The 13,647-nt window shown below is 37.1% G+C and overlaps 1 protein-coding gene across 1 annotated transcript in view; it reads right to left on the bottom strand.

The window, feature by feature from the left end:
- Nucleotides 1-13,647, bottom strand: part of DIAPH3 (diaphanous related formin 3) — a 566,408-nt gene that overhangs the window by 254,828 nt on the left and 297,933 nt on the right. The gene's annotated exons all lie outside the window — the stretch shown is intronic.

Raw genomic sequence — 13,647 nt, 5'->3', positions numbered from 1 at the left:
ACAGATTCAAACAGGTCTAAAGAGGGTTTGTTTTCTTTAAAGAGCAACTGTTGTCCACAAGAACCCTGCTGACTAACAGTGTGTGTTAGATCAAGGGAGAGGAAATAGGTCCCAATTTGTGCTAAACTGACTTCCTTCAGAAACACAGGGCTGCAGAGTGACCCCGCGCCAGGCTTGGGGCAGTTAGAGCTGGGAAGCGCACAGCAAGGGATCCCATCCTGGGTTTGAGAGGGGCTGAGAGCATCACAAAGAACAAGTGGCTAGAGGGCCAGCAAGCTCCGGCCTTCAATCTACCCCCAAACCACATCCAAGCAACACATAAGGGGAGGAGCTGGAGGACTTGGGATGTACATTAAGTTACATGTGAATTCTTTGACCAAACATCTTAGAAATTTGAGACAAAGCAGATTGATGGGGCAGCACTACCAAAACCAATGAACTTCAATAACAATCATAAACATCAGTATTTTGAGGCAAGGTCAGGGAAAAAGCGGTGACAGAATATGATAAGATTAAAATAGGAAAGAGTTGTGTCTGTCACAGACCCTAAAGGAAAAGCTAAAAAAAAAACAAAAACAAAAAACCAATGTCACGTGAAGCTTATAGGCCTTCATTAAGGAGGCAGAAAGCTATCAGCTCATAATATAATGACTGTTATTGAAGCTTACAGGATTTCATTAAAGAGACAGAAAGCTATCTGCTCATAATATAATGACTGTTATTTAAAATAAAATATACCATACAAAAGCCTGAACTTATTAGACTCCAACAGGACACTACAGATACCACCTTAATAACACAGAAAGATAACCCAGTTAACTCATCTAACAAAACTGGAGCAATAGAGTTTTTAGGAGATACCTCTGAGAGAGTATCTTCAGATGAACTGAACTCTCAGAGTCACTAAATACTTTCTCAGCAAATAATTTAAATATCTGATGTACATATAGTATTCTCCCACCCACTTGACCTGTTAAAAGCTTACGTGTATACAACCAAGATTCTTAAACCTAAAATAATACAGTTATTAAGAAGTCCCTCTACAAAGTACTGTAAGGAATGTCTTAAAATTCCTTGAATCCAAGCAATGTCTTCAAGTTCCCATCTAGAGAAAATATTTTCTCCTAGAAGAAAGTATAGAAACTGTAAGCTCAAAAGGGATAATTTTTTGAAGTACAGGAAACATTACTAATTATTTTATAGAATGATTCTAGTAATAAAAATAAATTTTACAAAGACAAAGTGAGGCCTTCTTAGGATACTCATTCTTAGTGGGCACAAATCATTGTTTGGACGTTGTATGCCTTAGCACAGAAAGTAGACATAAGCTGTGATTACTTCTCATAAAGTCATTTCATTTGTTATACAATGTTTCCAAATGGACTTACTTACCTGGAATTTGTATCCTTATGTAAATATTACAAATTTACTATTTGTACATAACTATATTGTACTGGACCATTCTGTATGATACTCTATTACTTTTAATTTAGTCTTCAGAACAATAAGTCATACAAGGGAGCAGTCACATGCACAAATATGGTTATAGCCATTCAGAAGGTGTATTATGGACCCACAGCTATCTCTGCTTTCATCCCATGCCCTCATTAATGATTATGAAGTCAGGTATTTGGTACTTTGCCATAAACAAGAACCATGAAATTAAAAACACTTGCTCCTTGGAGGAAAAGCTATGACCAACCTAGAAAACGTATTAAAAAGCAGAGACATCACTTTGTCAACAAAGGTCCATCTAGTCAAAGCTATGGTTTCTCCAGTATTCATGTACGGACGTAAGAGCTGGACTATAAAGAAAGCTGAGGTCTGAAGAACTGATGCTTTTGAACTGTGGTGTGGGAGAAGACTCTTGATGCTGAAGCTCCAATACTTTGGCCACCTTATATGAAGAACTGACTCACCGCAAAAGACCCTGAGGTGGGAAAGACTGAGGGCGTGAGGAAAAGGGGATGACAGAGGATGAGAGATGGTTAGATGCAATTACTGAGCTGCTGTTTATGGGGTTGCAAAGAGTTGGACATGACTTAGAGACTGAACAAAAACAACAATAAACAAGGAAAGAATTCTCTATTACCTGATGCAAAACATTATTATTGCAAAATATATTAATTTAAACATATATTAATATACTACCTCATGTGCAAATAGAAAAAAGGCTACCTAAAATCCTATATTAAACCAACCCAAAGTATGTTAAAGCTTTCCTGCTGACAAGCTCACCATATGAATCCAGTACAAAGTAATTAATTTTCCTAGAATAATATAACCTAGATTTATATGAGTAACGAGTCTACCTGGCACTAGGGACAGGTTCCTCGAAAAAATAAAGTCTGTGATGTAATGCAGGAAAATGTGCTATGAGTTTATGGAAAGCCCCGACAAAGCCAAGTCAGGAAGGATAATGTAAACAGATCTTTTAACACTTTTTGTAATTAGATGTCTTTTTCATATTGTTTTTTTCTCCCAAATTTGAAAAGTTAGTATTTTGACTGAAAATAAACAAATGCATTTTAGTGAACAAAATTACCATATTGGAAAGGAACTTGAGAAATCACCAGAACTCGAGCCTGTTTATAGTCTACCATTCAGCCTACACTGATGCCCCAGACCAAATGGCCTTCCCTTTTATTTAAAAGAAAAGACCTCAGTGAAACCTAATGTTCTAAGACCTAAATCTTGTGATCTATAAAGATAACAGCAGTTATTTTTCTTATTGGTCAAATCAAAGTCTATTTCTTCAGATGGGATCAAAGGAAAAAGCTTAAAAATTAAAAAAAAAAATTTTTTTTAAATCCTGAAGGTTTCTCCAGCCCTTCAAACTGGACATCTGCGCTCTGGTTTTCTTGCTCAAAAAATTTAGAACTCTGACTTATCTGCCAAAGATTAGACTGGATGGAGAAATGGAGAGCTATGATGCTCAAAAAATATTCTCAAAGCTAACAAAGTCATTAAAAAAGAAAAAAAGGAAAGACTATTACAAAACTTAACTATAAGATAGCAAATAATTAGAAGGTTAGAACAAATTAGAATTCATTTTTTCCAGAGGTATCCTTTACATTTATTACTACAGGGTCTTAGCAATGTAAACTCACAGCACCAAAAGCTGATAACACTGAGTTACACTCTGGATATCAAACTAAAGGCATAAAAGAGAAAATAAAAATATTTTGATTTTACTACTATTTTTTGAAGGCAGGGAGTAGTCCTCTGGCAACCATCCCCTCACATGACCATAGATGTCACATGCCAGAATGAAAACACCTAAGAACAGAGACTGGATAAAATCGAAAGCAATATCCAGAACACAAAGGGTAATTTTTATTTCAAGATTTTGTTCACTGGCAACATTTGTATGGTTGGAGCAGGTACAAAGTAAGACGAAAAGACCTTTAGAAAATCAATGAACCAGCAAGCATTGACTGGGTGCCTACTCAGTGCTGTGAGCGGCACAGAAGTCATGGTTGCTGCCCTTGTGTCATCAAATTCTTGCCATCTGTCTTAAAGGGCAAAAAGGAGGAAAAGTCTTCCAGGAAATATAATCTCATTATGGTTATGTTTTTCACGTATAATTTTATCTATTATTTCACGAGGGAGAAAAACAGAATCTATTTGACATTTTTATACCAACTACATTTAACACCATATCTGGTCCTCTTTATTCAGTTTCTTTTACAAACATGGTATTTCAGGAGCAAACTTTTTCTAAACTTGTTGGGTTTTCCCCTACTTCTTGCCTGCAGCCTTGTGCAGGCGCACCTCAAGAAGTTTGAGAACATACTCCATATCTTTATTATTCTTCCCTAAACTTGTTGTAAAACTAATTAATCTAACCCTAAAGCTGTGGTAAGACTAATTAATCATTCATTTAACTTTCTAACATCAGTAACCTGCTGACTGGAAAGCTACTAGCTTGCATCTGAGTTAACTTATCAGCACTGCTTTGAACCTCTACTTCAGACGCTCTCTAAGCACATAACTATAAGGAAGAACGGGACGGTGCTTCTGGAAAGGTGAGCGACTCCTCCAAGGTCACAGGGCCAGAGGGCATGAGTCTAGAGCTAATCTGCTGCCAACTAAGTGTGCAAGACGCTCACAGCGTCATAACATGAAAATTAACAACTGCAACTTAAAAGCCATCTGATACTCAAACTACTTCTATCATATTTTCCTACGGACAAGAACAGACTTCAATTTCCCCATAGCAGTCATTAGATAAAGCACTATGGAGACGAGCGGCCCTGTTGTGCACTCTGCCTTCTGCTCTTCACACTCCGTCCCTTCCTTCCGGGTGTACCCAACTGCCCTAAATGTTTCCAGATCCACTTTTATTGTCCCCTGGTACTACACTTGCCACTCATAGTTTCATACTAGCTCATTCCTCTACTCCCTGTAAGACATGTGTGAGAAGGAGAAGGTGAAGAAAACAAGCGGATCTTTGTGAAAGACAAGATTATAAAAAATGACACAGGGATGGGAGGAAAGTGCTATCTGAGAAGGAAGGTCTAACGACAGACTAAGACCCTTCAGAAAGGGTTTGGAACTTGATTTTCCCAAGCAAACTGTATGAAAAATATCTTCCTTTTACTGTTTTAGCTGGCCAATATTTTCATGATCTCCAGAATCCTCAGAATTTAAAAAAAAAAAAAGTTCATTGCACTTCAGGAAAGGCATCAAAAACATAGCTATTCAAGTGCCTTATTCCTGGATAGTGCTCAGACTATCAAGACTGTTCTTTTAAATAAATGTGCCCTTATGATAATAAAACTCATAAGCTAAAGTTATTTTTTAAACTATACAACAGCAAAGTACACATGGCATTATTTTTTTGCATTTTACCATAGGAGCAAGATAAAGCCAAGAATTATACAAAAAATATTAAAAGGATAAAATGTATATTCCTTCAGCTTGTCAAGAAATAGAAAATTGCTACAGACATCAGATATGCTTTCTCTTTTTGTACAAATGCTTATCAATTCTGGACCACTAAGGATTTCACAGCAGGTCCAAACGAGTTCTGCAGATACTCAGGATCTGCAAGTTGTGAAGTTAGAGAGTGAGAGGCTTCTTATTTAATTTGGCAGTCTTAGCAAAACCCTCTTCACACATAAGTTTCATATCTGATGAATTAAAAAGTTGGCATAACACCCGGAACCATTCTGGTGTCTTAAATTCATTCACGTCTGCTTCCAGACAATCCACACGCTAACACAGAAAACCAATGTTTTCATTGCTATCACTATAACTAAGTTTTGCCTGTTCTTGAAATTTATATAAATGAAACTTTCAGTAAACACTTTTTGTATCTGATTTCTTTCACTCAATAAAATGACTTTGAGATTTGCATACACGTAGTATGACTGAGTATTAAAGACCTCCAGGTGAGGTCATGCAGGATTTAGGGTGATCCCTGAATCTAATGCCATGCCATTGTAAGGGAAAGGAGAGAGAAAGACACACACAGGAGAAGGAAACGTGAAGAATGGGAAGAAGGAGCAAAGAATGGCATGTTGTTCCAAGTCAAGAAATACCAAAGGCTACCAGGTACTAGGAGAGAGGCAGAATACAGATTCTTCCTCAGAGTCTCCAAAAGGCACCAACCCTGCCAAGAGCGTCATGCAGGACCAAAGGTCTCCAGGAGTGTGACAGAATAAATCACTGTTGTTTCAAGCCACTGAGACTGTGGACCTCTGCTGTGGCAGCCCAGGGACACTCACACAGGATACTATGACAACTCTTGTCTGAGTCTTCATTTCTATTAAATATCTAAAAGGGAGAGTATAAATGTATACTTAACGGAACAAAAATTGTCAACCTTTTTACAAACTGGGTTATGCCACTTACGCCTCGTTTGCCACTGTTAGGCTTTACTCTGGAAGCTTTTATTTTATCTTTTCATGTATAGGTCTGTCCTCCACCCTTCATTAACTAGTGTGTATGGTGTGATGAGTGCTTCCCAGGTGGCACCGGTGGTGGTTTAGTTGCTAAGTCGCGTCCCGACTCTTGCAACCCCATGGACCGTAGCCCCGCCAGGCTCCTCTGCCCATGGGATTCTCCAGGCAAGAGTACTGGAGTAGGTTGCCATTTCCTTCTAACACAGGAAATGTTAAGAGACGCAGATGCAAGCTCTGGGCCACCAAGATCCCCTGGAGGAGGGCATGGCATCCCACTCCAGTGTTCATGCCTGGAGAATCCCATGGAAAGAGGAGCCTGGTGGCTACAGTCCACAGGGATGCAGAGTCAGTCACGACTGAGGCGACTTAGCACACAAACATGGTATGATGAAGGACACTTCACAGCATCATTTGGTACAAAGAAGTTCCTTTCTCTACTCACTAGCCTTCAAGTCTTTGTTGAAAATCAACTGATGGTATCTTTGTGAGTCTTTAAACTCTAAACTTTTAAGAAAAAAGTTTATATAGTCTTAAGCGAAAACATTATTGTCTTGATAAAAAGTCAGTACTCTAGGTCAGCCAAATTTGCCTTTCTCAAAATTGATTTTATCCATTCCAAGTCCTTTACATGACATGAATTTTTGTAAAATCTTGTCAGTTACTATTGTAAGACCTGCTGGGACTGATTCAGACTGTATGTATTAGGAATCTATAGATCATGAGGGGAAAATGTAATCTTAACAAATTTAGTCTTCCACTCTAGCATGGTATATATATCACCATTTATTTACAACTTCTGTAAGTTCTCTCAGCAATAACTCTCTCTCAGCAATAACTTGGTAATTGTAGTATAGAAAATTTGCACATGTTCAGTGAAATGCATCCTTATGTACTTTGCATTTTTGATGCTACTGTAAATAGTACTATTTTTAATTTGTTTTCCAATATATCATTGCTTATATAAAAAAATACAACTGATTTTCATATAGTTACTATTTTGTGACCTTCTAAGTTTCCTATAGATTCCTTATATATTCACATAGGTAATAAGTTCACTTACATCATTTCCAACATACAGGTCTTTTATCTCATTTTCTTATTACACAAGTTAGAACATATATTATAATGCAGAAAAGTGCTAAGAATAGATTTGCTTGTCTGGTTTCCAAATAATAAATGACAAACAATTTAATCGTTCACAACTAAGCATGAGGACAGTCCATGCTTTCCACAGATGTCCTTATATCAGGTTGAAAAAGTTTTCTATTTTTCATTGCTAGGAGTTCTTATATATCATAAACAAGATAGAATTCTATCAAATGCTTTTACTTTGTATATAGATAATTGTATGATTTTTCTCCTTATTGTTTTGTAATATGGTCAACTGCATTAATTAATTTTCAAATGTTAAACCAACCTTGTACAAACTGGTAACAATACACTCTTTTTATGCACTATTTGATACAAAAATATCTTACTGGCAATTTTTTCATGTATGTTTATATATGATATGGGTCTGTAGTAGATTACTTTCTGTAAAGTTTCCCTTCTTTGATTACTGATTGAAATTTGAGAATTTAGTTTTATTTTTTCAGTGCTTTCATTTTCATGAATTTCAAAATAATTTCTTCTTTGACCCACAAACAATTTAATACTATGTTATCCAATTTTCACACAGTGAGAGATGTTCTATTATTGTTTTTATCCAATTTAATTTCAATTTAGACAGAAAGCATACTCTTACAAGATTTCAATCTTTGGAAAATTACTGAGATTTATTTTATGTTTCCATATGCTCTACCTTGGTGAATGTTCCATGTGTATTTGAAAAGAATGTATATTTTGCAGTTATATGGGAAATTTTCTATAAATACCAATTAGAACAATCTGGTTGATAGAACAGTCTTGCTTTTTCAAATATTTACTGTCTTCTTTTTTGATATACTTTTACTAGAATTAAATGAAAGAGGGGCATTAAAATCTCATTATGATTGGGAAGCTATCTATTTCTCCATTTAATTCTACAGGTTTTGTCTCATGAATTTTAATGCTCTTTATTAGGTACATACATATTTAAGATGATTGTTTCTTGTAAATTACTCCTGTATCCTTGTGTAATGCCACTATCTCTTAAAAGAAGATTTGTCTTGAAATATGCATTCTCTGAAATATACATAGCTATGCTACTTTTCTTACTGCTTATTATGTGTTTTGTATTTGTCCTTTCTGCCCTTTAGATCTCTGTTCTCCTTTCCTGCTTTTGTGTTTATCAAGCAATTTTTAGTACTCCATTTTTTTTCTTCTGATTTTTCCTGGTTCCTTTAGGACGAACACTATGCATCTTTATGTAGTCTATTTAGAGTGACTGTTAAGTCAATATTATGCTTCTTTATGGTTTTCATTTCCTGACTCCCCCCTCTAGCATTTCAGTCACACTTCACACTCCGATTCATTTCATGTGTGTCATAATGTTACAATAGTGCAATTCCATTCATCCTACCCAATCATTCGTGCCACTACCATCACATCTTTTGCTTCTATATGCATATAAACACTACCTTGCAATGTCATTTTTTAATTAGGTTTCTGTTCAATAAATTATGAGAATAAAAAAAGCACAGTTCATTTATTATTTCACATGGTATTGATTCGTTTTTGTGGGTACCAGTTTTCATCTAGTATCACTTTCATTTGGCCTGCAAGACAAGTTTAGCTTTTCTGGTAGGACAGCTGTGACGGGCACAAAGTCTCTGCTTTCATATAATTAAAAGTGTATTCACTTTACCCTATTTTGGAAGGGTATCTACTAAATAGAGAATTTGTATTTATTTATTTTTATTTATTTTTATTTTATTTATTTCAGCATTTTAAATATACCATTCTGTTGATTTCTGCTTTTGATTATTTCTAGAAAATCAGCTATATCCATCTCCTTATTTTCTCATATGTTTCCTTCAGCCTCAAATTACTTTCTCGTCTTTGTCTTTAGGCAGTTTGACTAGAATGTGCCAAAGTGTCTTTTTCTTTATATTTATCCTGAATGTGGTTTACTAAGATTCTTGAACCATAAGTTTATTTTTTCCACTTAATTTGACATTTCTTTGCCTTTATTTCTTCAAATGTTTTGCCAGCCAGAATTCACTCTCTTGTCCTGATGGGATTACAATTACAGGTGTTTTAGACTGTCTGTTTCCAATATACTTAACCTACATATTGAATATTTTAATTCAGTTACGGAACTTTTCAGTTTTGCTTTCCTTTAATTCTTAAAGATAAATTCCTTTAGTTTGTTAAACATATTTATGATAACCACATTAAAGTCTTTACATTTGAAATCTAAAATCTGGCCCCTCTTGTTGATTTGACTGCTTTTTCCTTTGATGATACATTCTATTTTATTAACTTTGAAAGTGAAAGTGAAAGTCGCTGAGTCCTATCCAACTCTTTGCAACCTCATGGACTATACAGTCCATGGAATTCTCTAGGCTAGAATACTGGAGTGGGTAGCCTTTCCCTTCTCCAGGGCATCTTCCCAACCCAGGAATCGAACCCAGGTCTCTTGCACTGCAGGCAGATTCTTTACCAGCTGAGCCACAAGGGAAGCCCAAGAATACTCGAGTGGGTAGCCTTTCCCTTCTCCAGGGGATCTTCCTGACCCAGGAATCTAACTGGGGTCTCCTGCACTGCAGGCGGATTCTTTACCAGCTGAGCCACAACTTCCTAATTAAATAATAAAATGCCATAATAACTCCTGAGGTATAACACTACTTTGAAGAATGTTCCTTCTTGATGTAGCAGGCAAATTAATCATTGGGTAATCACCTTTAAGTTTCTCCATAGGCTTATTTATAGTCTTAACAGGCTTAGTTTCACATTCTGTGGAAAGCAGCAGGTGTTTCCCTGGCCCCTCTAACATGTTAGGACTCATTCTTCCCAGAAAAGACTGTAGGCTTAATTTTTTTAGGGTCAGTGCCAGCAAATTTGGAAAACTCAGCAGTGGCCACAGGACTGGAAAAGGTCAGTTTTCATTCCAATCTCAAAGAAAGGCAATGCCAAAGAATGCTCAGACTACCACACAACTGCACTCATCTCACATGCTAGTAAAGTAATGCTCAAAATTCTCCAAGCCAGGCTTCAGCAATATGTGAACCGTGAACTCCCTGATGTTCAAGGTGGTTTTAGAAAAGGCAGAGGAACCAGAGATCAAATTGCTAACATCTGCTGGATCATGGAAAAAGCAAGAGACTTCCAGAAAAACATCTATTTCTGCTTTATTGACTATGCCAAAGCCTTTGACTGTGTGGATCACAATAAACTGTGGAAAATTCTGAGATGGGAATACCAGACCACCTGACCTGCCTCTTGGGAAATCTGTATGCAGGTCAGGAAGCAACAGTTAGAACTGGACATGGAACAACAGACTGGTTCCAAATAGGAAAAGGAGTACGTCAAGGCTGTATATTGTCACCCTGCTTATTAAACTTCTATGCAGAGTACATCACGAGAAACGCTGGACTAGAAGAAACACAAGCTGAAATCAAGATTGCCGGGAGAAATATCAATAACCTCAGATATGCAGATGACACTACCCTTATGGCAGAAAGTGAAGAGGAACTAAAAGCCTCTTGATGAAAGTGAAAGAGGAGAGTGAAAAAGTTGGCTTAAAGCTCAACATTCAGAAAACGAAGATCATGGCATCTGGTCCCATTACTTCATGGGAAATAGATGGGGAAACAGTGGAAACAGTGTCAGACTTTATTTTGGGGGGCTCCAAAATCACTGCAGATGGTGACTGCAGCCATGAAATTAAAAGACGCTTACTCCTTGGAAGAAAAGTTATGACCAACCTCGACAGCATATTCAAAAGCAGAGACATTACTTTGCCGACTAAGGTCCATCTAGTCAAGGCTATGGTTTTTCTAATAGTCATGTATGGATGTGAGAGTTGGACTGTGAAGAAAGCTGAGTGCCAAAGAATTGATGCTTCTGAACTGTGGTGTTGGAGAAGACTCTTCAGAGTCCCTTGGACTGCAAGGAGATTCAACCAGTCCATTCTGAAGGGATGGGATTTCTTTGGAAGGAATGATGCTAAAGCTGAAACTTCAATACTTTGGCCACCTCATGCGAAGAGTTGACGCACTGGAAAAGACTTTGATGCTGGAAGGGACTGGGGGCAGGAGGAGAAGGGGACGACTGAGGATGAGATGGCTGGATGGCATCACTGACTCGATGAACGTGAATCTGAGTGAACTCTGGGAGTTGGTGATGGACAGGGAAGCCTGGCGTGCTGCGATTCATGGGATCGCAAAGAGTGGGACACGACTGAGCGACTGAACTGAACTGAACTGAAATGTAGGTACTCCTTTAGGATGTTGGTCATGTTTCCTGAGGTACAACCTTACTAGTTGTTTGAGTGAATGCCAAGTATGTTAGTGAGAGTTATCTCTACTCTGGCAGGGCCAGAACTCTAGTGATTCCTGGGAATGATGGACCCCTGGTATCTCTGTTCTACTCTCGCTGTGCAACAGGTGCCATATGGCAAATCTAGCTCCGCATATGCACAGCCCAGCCTCCAGGGAGACCCCCACAGATTTTTAAAAATTTGTTCCAGAGTATTTTATGGTTTTATTACTGCAAATGGAATTTTAAAATGCTTTTATTACAAGTTTAGTTTCAAAAATACAAAAAACTCTTTACCTAGATTAACCAAATGTTTCCATTTTGTATCATTTGCTTCATCATATTTTCTCTCTTCCTCTTCATATATATGTATACTAAAGGAAAAATATATATGTACATATAATAATATAATAAATAACATTTAGCTAAGGTGATGTCCATCAGTTTTTCAAATGTAAAGTTACAATACTTCCTTACATAATGTTATTTATATGAAGATGATTTAAGACTATATAAATAGTATGGATACAATCTATTTTCATCAAATGTTCACCTATGTGTTAAAGGGGACAGCTATTAAATATAGAATATTGGTTATAGTATTCACTCAACTTTACTAAAAATGTATCTTTATAGAACTTTCCAGATGGCTTCAAGAATAAGATATAAAATAAACACGTCAATATCTATTGTAATTACACCTTAAGCCACCAGCACAATAAAATTGCCTAACTCTATACTAACTTAGTTCCATAAGTTCAGTCTCCAATTTTCCATTATGTTTCCAAACCAGTCTTAGGAGACAGTATCTAGACCTATATAATGAGATTTGCAGAATATAGGAAATGATTCTCAGGCACTAGATAATACTCAAATCTAAAAATCAACCTTAAAACAACGTTGTCTGCAAAGTGAGCACTCATAAAAGACCTTTTTGCTTATAACTACAAAATCCTTTAGACTTTCTTTCAAATGAATGATTCATGGCTAGTAATTAGTATGTGACTGTAATGATGTTTTCTTTTGTTTTTGCAAACGAAACACATTAAGTGGATTGTGCCATAAAATTTCAATACTACATAGATGGTCTAACACAAAACAATCGTGTTTCTATACCAAAAAACAACCATAATTCTTATTATGGACTCAAATGCCCCACTTTTTAGTTGTCTATTTAGAACATTTAAAATACCAAAGTAGAAAAAGTAGCAACTTGACAAAATTCCCCAAAATTAATTTTAAATTCAACAGCTCAATAATTTAAGCTCCCCCATAAACATACTAAGTAATTTGTATTTATCATTAACTCAAGTCAATCTTTAAATATTAAAAATAAATTTGGTCCAGTGATGAAGCATACAGAAACCAGAACTAAAAGCAACTTCAAGTACAGGGGGAACCTACAGCAAACACACACGAGTGATTGCTATCATAAAAAAAAAGGAGGCTGTCCTTCAGTATCATAAAAGTATGGTTCACAGCTGAGCTGCACTAGTTACTAGATGGATGAACAAGCTGCCTCAGCAATGAAATGTTAATGACTACTTCTGGAGTTATATGAGAGACAGATAAAACTACTCATTCATTTATATATCGAATTATTTACTGCATATATATTATGTGCCAAAGAATCGCATTGAATATAAGATGACAGAGACCTGGTCCAAATGGATGTACTAAAGTAAACAAATAAAGAAAGGGAGAGACAAGGAGAAACAATAATATAAATCGGTAAGATCATTCTAGGTAAGGATGATTGCTCATGAATATGCAGGATAACACAGAGAATGGGGGACGCCTCAGGATGATGAGTCCTGCCACAGGGAAGGGGTATCTGGGCCGAGGTAGAGCGCGTGGCAGGCGTACAGCAAACCTGAGCAGGGAACAGAAGATGAATGCAGCTGAAACCAGTGGACAAAGAAGGGAGTGGTGACATCTGAAGGCCACTCAGTTGTGTCTGACTCTTCACAACCCCATGGACCTCGAGCCTGCAAGGATCCACTGACGGTGGGATTCTCCAGGCATGAACACTGGAGTGGGTACCAGTCCTTTCTCCAGAGGATCTTCCCAGCCCAGTGATGGAACCCGGGTCTTCTGCACTGGCTAAAAAACATATACCAGACCATTTTACAAATTGAAATGGATTTAGAAATCATTAGAACAATCAGAAAGAAATTCCCCTTCTGGCAAAAAATGGAAAAACACGGACTGCATTCATCCCCCTTCGCCCCCACACCCAGGGGCAACAGCTTTCAGACGCTGACACTGACAGAGAAAGGGCAGACAGGTGTATCCCGTGACCGCTCCAGCCCGCTGTCTGAAAGGGCAAAGAGGTGCA

The sequence above is a fragment of the Oryx dammah genome, unplaced genomic scaffold (genome assembly GCF_014754425.2).
Source record: "Oryx dammah isolate SB20612 unplaced genomic scaffold, SCBI_Odam_1.1 HiC_scaffold_24, whole genome shotgun sequence".
NCBI lineage: Eukaryota > Metazoa > Chordata > Mammalia > Artiodactyla > Bovidae > Oryx > Oryx dammah.
This window is presented reverse-complemented; position numbering and strand designations above follow the sequence as displayed.